Genomic DNA, 6,393 nt, shown 5'->3' with positions numbered 1-6,393 from the left:
GTGCTCTGGGGCTGCTCTTCTGGCAGGGGCTTGTCTGTCCGGCACACTGTGGCGCCTCCACTGGCTGGGCTGGGCCTGCTCCCCCCAGGGGCCCAGGAACCTGGAAGGACCAGGAGTGGGGCAAGCTGGGCCCGGCTAGCCCCTGCCTGCGGGGGTGGGGCGGCCTGTCCAAAGTCTCTTGAGCTTCGTACTCAGCCTTCGGTTATTTCAGCTTTATGCACATGGAATCCCCCGCCTTTTTTAAGATTTATTTATGCATCCAGAACTGGGGTACAGGCCAGAGGTGCAGGGTGGTGAGAGGATTCACCAGAGACAGTGGGAGGCAGAACAGGCAGATCCACGAAGTACACTGCTGAGGGGAGCAGCGGGCGGGTCAGGAGAGGTCTGCTGTGCCATGTGGGTCACCTCCAGGCGGGGATCGAACTCATGCTGAAGTGGCTTTAGCTCCTTAGTGCTGTGCTTTAACTGCTGCGCCACCAGGGAGGGACAGAATCCCTTTCTTTTTTCCAACAACAGCCTGTTTGCTTAGCCTGCCACGTGGCATCACTTGGCTTATGAAGATAGGCTCAGGCATCATAGCCTCGGGCTTATCCATAGCAGTGTGACCTTGGTCTGCTCATTCAGCCTCTCTGTTCATGCCTTTGCATTGGTAAAGTGACATTTGACAGTGGTACCTACTGAAGAGGGTTAAGTCAGGGTGATCATATGACCTGGTTTACGTGCTTTTCCTGGATAATTAGTTAATCCTTTTACTTCCAGTTGGTCTTAGTTGGACCATAAGTTATACACTTGTGCCTTCAGTGCCCAGTGCGGGTTAGCGGCTTCCCCTGTCTGTTGCACCTGTCTACTTAAGCTCCTTTCCTTCTGCTGTTTTTACCCTGTTACCTGCCATCCCGGAGGGTGGTTTAATCGCCTGAACACTTTTTAATGACGTTCTTCGCACCTGGAACAGTCTCCCCTTCTCGTGTTCCTCCCAATCCTGTCCATGGTTTATGGGCCAGTTCACGCACCACCTTAGTTATTGACTCATGAAATATTTTGTTTATCAAATAAAAGCTTCATCGTAATGCTGTCTTGATTGGGCCAGTCAAGGAGTGCAGGGAGAAGCCGCTTACTGTTCATCTTTATGTGCCCAGCAGGGAGTTGGGACCTGCAGATACAAGAGGTCCTCCCTGGGGGGCTTCCAGTCTGGAGGCAGAGACAGCTATAATAGTCACCAGATCTCCTCGAACTTACAGTTTTGCAATTGCTGGGAAGGGATTTAACCTGTTTTGGGATTGGAAAGGACATCTTGAGGAAGTTGCTGTTGAGTTATGAAGGAAGAGTGGGAGAGACCAGGTCAGGAGGGAGAGGCCTCAGGCAAAAGGCCAAGAGGGAGCTTCAGGGGAGGGAGGTGGGCTGTGCCTCAGAGCTGAGGAAGGGGAGTGGCGGGATGGGGAGGCCAGATGTGAAGGTCAGGGTCATAGAGATCATGCTTCAGGTTCCGGTTTTTCTCGAATCTAGTGGGAAGCCAGAGTCCTTTATAGTGAGGGGTCAGTAGCTTCACAGCCTCTGAAAGGTGTACCTTCAGGAACCCAGGGTGACTTGGTGCAAAGCCAATCCCATGCCCAGGAAAACCATCCAGTCTGCTCACACAGTCCTGCCCCCGCTTGGGCCTTGCTGAGACCAGGCAGTGGTGGAGAGAAGTCTGGGCTTGTCCGCCACAGAGCCGCCTGCTGCCCCTGCCTCTGACTCAGTCCCTCCGTCTCAGTCTCAGCCTGGTCCAGCCATCTGCTGCCGCTGGGTGGGTTTTGACTCATGTAAATAGTTACCAGTGTGATTCCGTGCCAGTTTGGACAGAAGCAAGCCTGCTTGGTGAGCTGGCCCAGCCGGCCAGCTTAGGGGCCGCGTGATGGGGTCAGTCTGCTGTGCCATCTGCTCAGGATGGGGCGCACCGTTGCCATGGCACCCAAGCCTGTGCAGTCAGGGCTGTGAGTCACATTTCCGTGGGATCTTTGTGTGGCTCTCTGGCTCTCATGGGACGAGGGGACTGATCATTCTATTCTAGCGTGTGCCTGCGAGTGTCCAAGGCCAGGATTGCTTCTGATGCACCAGATAATGGCAAGATGTTCTCTTTGGGGGCCCCACATGCTCATTTAGAAAACTTGCAGAACCAGGATGAAAAGGCTGCAGGAGGTTGCTGGCCAGTGGCCCGCCCTGCAACCTGGCACCTGAATTGCCTTTCAGCCAGTGCGTGCCCTGAAGTTTGCAGGGTCACCGGCACCTCCCTCTCCTTCTTCCTCCACACCCTCATGTCACCTGTCTGACTTAAGAGAAACCTGACTTGTCAACCTCTGGATGAAACCAGGATTTAACCTGGAGAGAAAGCGCAGTTAAATAATGCAGCATGGGAAACTTCTGAGCTAGTACTTCTTGTATCAGTGCGTGTGTGTTGGAGGTGGGGAGGGGAGGGCAGAAATATTGCACCAGAGTTAAAAATATCAATGAGGGCCCTGTCTGGTGGTGCAGTGGGTAAGGATGCAGCACTGCAGGCTGGCCACAGCCTCTTCAGTGCAGGTTTGATCCTCACCCCGGAGGTGAACCACATGGCGCAGCAGACCTCTCCTGACACACCCGCTGCTCCCCTCAGCAGAGTACTTACTCATGTGCCTGTTCTGCTCCCCACTCTGTCTCTGGTGATCCTCTCACTGCCCCTGCCCTCTGGCTTATACCCCAGTTCTGTATGCATAAATAAATAAATATTTAAAAAAAACAAAAAGGAAAAAAAGTAGGAATCCTATAATCTTGTGTTCCAGAGAAAACCACGCTCAACAGTGGGTGCAGATCTTGTAGAAGTGTGATCAGCTTGAGGATTTATGGGGGAGGCCTTCTGTGCCCTGCCCAGTCAACAGCACCTTCCTCAGCTCGCACTTACTCATGTGACATTCTCACTTTTATCTCCCTCTCTGGAGTAGACGCTCCCGAGGGTGACCCAGGGCATCTTTGCCTGCTGTTTGCAGGTCCTAGCTCACTGCTAGGGACCCAGGTGCACACACCTGGTGGGTGGTTCGGAGCGGCTTTCTCTGGTTTCAGATGCGCAGATTTAGTTTCAACCAGCCTGTGGACACTCGCAGCTGGTACTTCATTCCTCCCTAGTCCCAGTTCCTCATACCCAAACCTAGTTTAGCACTTTGAATCCCAAAATCTTGCCATGTGAGTCGTAATGACGAGGATCCTAAAATCTTGCCACGTTTTACGATTCACAGTAAAACGAACTGCCTGTCCTTGGTGTGAAGAAGTGCTGGGAATCCGTTCTCTGCCCCGTGAGCATGCTATCTCCTTCGGGTGTTAAAGGGTGAAGGATTTGAAATGCCGGTGGGCCCGTCCCCTTACCAGGACGCAAGCGCGTCTGGGGCCGTGCTGCTCATGGATTCAGTGCTCACACGCACTCTGGCCAGACGTGGGCTTCTGGGCCTTGCCATTTCCTCCCAGGGTTCTGCCGCTGCTGAGAACTCCCTGTAGACAGCAAGGGCTGCAGCCTTCTCTGTCAGTGTGCGGCCTTCCTGGCGGAGAGCATGCCAGCCTGCTGCTGGAAGATCCAGCAGGGAGGAGGCATCGAGTTCTGTCCAGGCCACTGGGCCCTGGCGGTGCCGTCCTCCGAAGGGAGTCCAGCGGTCGGTGGTCATCTGTGAGCTGGAGCGGCCTTTACCAAACCGGCATCTGTGTGCCAAGCCCTGTCAAGGGCTTAGGAGACCTCTCAAAGCCGGTGTGGGATTCACATGCTCTTGTATCCTAGCATGGTAGGATGGCATCCGGATGAATAATGAAGAACCCTACAAAATGGGCGGGGGTATTTTAGCAATTCCATCATAAATAAATGAGCACTGGCTGTGCCTGGGCTGAACAGAAAGGTAGGCCCCCTTTGGGGACTTTTTCTGGACACTGTTGTGATGATCTGCTGGCAGCAGGGCTGGGGGCCACACGGACACCATAGCAGCAGGGCTTGCTTCGCCTGGAGCCTGGGGAAGACACGGCTGAGAGCCGCAGGAAGTGGGGAGGCAGCACAGTCACACAACCGCCCCTCCAAGTGCTGACTGCACGGCAGGAACTCTGCCTCTGCTGGTCACTCCTCACACCTTCTGAGGTACGAGCTGACTGCTCCCATTTTACAGCTGGGTGAACTGAGGCTGGGCGGGGCTGTGACGTGCCCAGATGCTACACAGACATGCAGACGGAGCGGAGGTCTGAGCTCTCTGCCTGTCCTCTTCCACCTCTCCCTGCACCATGACCTCCCTCCCTCCCTGCCTTCCTCGTCTGCTCCCCACTAGATGGGGAGGGCTCTCCAACCAGGAACAGAGTCCCCTTAGTAGCTGAGTTTGTTTTCTAGCACCTGGCAGGTAGCCACGATGGCCACTCCCTAAGAGTTCGTGAACGAGTCAGCTGGACGAACACACGAATGAACAAACGATAAGCCACAGAGACCTGAACCCCTGCCAGCGTCTCATATGAGGCCGCTGCCACAGCTGTTTCCCCTTGTTGCTGCTCCTGAGACTGGGGTGTCGTGCCTGACCCCCTCTCTGGCTAGTATTGCTAAGGCAGCTGCTGGAGGAGGCGCAGCAAAGGGGCCTCGAGAGCAGAGGGTCTCCAGTCTCCAGCCCCTTCAGTCAGGGCCTAAGCGTTCCCTGAGCGTGTGCATGCGCCATGGTTGGTGTGTGGGGAAGGCTTCGCGCAGGGCCCAGGAAGCCTGACCGGTGGCCGAGTGGTGGAGGCATGGAGGAGGAGAGTCGCCTTAGGGGTGAGCAGGAGTGGGGGCCTGGCCAAGGGCAGGGGCACAAACCACGCACGGCCGGTTCCGTTCATCCACCTTAAGCCGTGTTTCATTGGTGCCCTTTTTGCTTGGTCTTTTCAATGGCTCTATGAGGTGGATATGATCCCACTTTCCAGAAGCTACACTCAGAAACGGGGCTTGCTGTGTGAGGACGCGGCGTAGCTGGACTTGATGGTGGGCCCGAGCGCCTAGCACAGCCACCCCTGTGGCCTCTCAGACCCGTGGCATTCAGCAAGGCTCTGACAGCTGGCAGGGGCCCTGTGGGCAGAGCTCCCTGGGTCCTCCCTTTCCAGGAGGGACATGGGAAAATGCAGGGGTCCATCATCCACCCTCCTTGTTTCTCATTAAACACTCAGGCTGAGCAACCTCGCTGCCTGAAGTCTGGTCTTGCGCCTGGTGGGAGGAGATCTTTCTGCCCCGCCCCATGGTGACACAGTACAAGGAGCGAACAGGGTGGAGAGGGCTTCTTAGAAATCAAGGGGGGCTGAGAAATCAAGAATCTCCCTGGCCCCGAGTCTGGATCTACTTAAGGCTTCTGCTACCATCTCAGTGGGCCCTGACTCCTAGGGTAGGGGTATACCTGGGCTGACTCATCCTCCGTGGCTGGAGACATTGGGGCCCACCGGCAGCTTTGATGCCTGGGAGACTGACTCAGCACTAACCATGCCTTTTGGGAGAGACCCAAGGCCACTGTCAGTCTGGGGTGTCCACCCACTGTCCCAAGAGACCTTGGATCTAATGTTGTATAGTCCACTCTCCAGGAACAGGTGAGGTGCGGCCAAGGGGGCTGAGTCAGCCCTGGCCGGTGGGGAAGACAGCCAGTGGGGGCTTGTGAGAAGTGGGTCTTAAAGCAGCAGATGGGGCCAGATTCTTCCCAGCTCCCCCTGCCAATCCCACCTTGCACTTCGGAGACCAATCTTTTCCCATCGAGATGTCTTTGAACACCACTGGGTCTTCTGTGGTTTCATCTTGCTGGCAGATAATTTGTTGTTGTCAGATTTGTTTTCTGGTTTATTGATGGGGCTCCAGAGGCACAGAGAAGGCTAGAAAAAGACACTTTTACCTACAGAACAGGGGTCCCCCACTGTGCAGGAAGAAGCAAGCCACCTCTGGGCTGGGCCGAATGAAATACAAGCACTGAGGACAGACAACAACCTACAGTCGTGTTGGTAGGATTTTCTTGAGGTGCTTCACATGTCCCTGGTCTGTGGGAGCAGAACTTTTACAGCTCAAGCCCAGAGCTGCCCGGGGAGGTCTCCCGGGGCCCTCCCCACCGCAGGACTAGGAGCCACGTGGCTTCCCTCCCACCTACCATCCTTCATTATTCTGATTTCGTGGTCACAGTTCTTGTCTTCCTAATCAGCCTGCTTGTTTGGGACAAAGCCCTGGTCTGGCACGTCTCCCACCTAACACCTGGTCATGGTGGAACACGTCTGCTGCTTGGTCTTGCTTCCTCCACCTGCTGGGGTGGGAACATTCAATCAGTCCCAGGCAATAGCTTACCTTGATGGTAAGATGCTTGGTGGTGAAGTCCCTAGAGCAAGGAGTACAGAATAGTGGGGTTCCCAGCGAGGGTCATCTCACAG

This window comes from Condylura cristata, unplaced genomic scaffold, assembly GCF_000260355.1.
Source record: "Condylura cristata isolate star-nosed mole 26May11 unplaced genomic scaffold, ConCri1.0 scaffold00011, whole genome shotgun sequence".
Taxonomy (NCBI): Eukaryota; Metazoa; Chordata; class Mammalia; order Eulipotyphla; family Talpidae; genus Condylura; species Condylura cristata.
Note: the sequence above shows the minus strand (reverse complement) of the source record.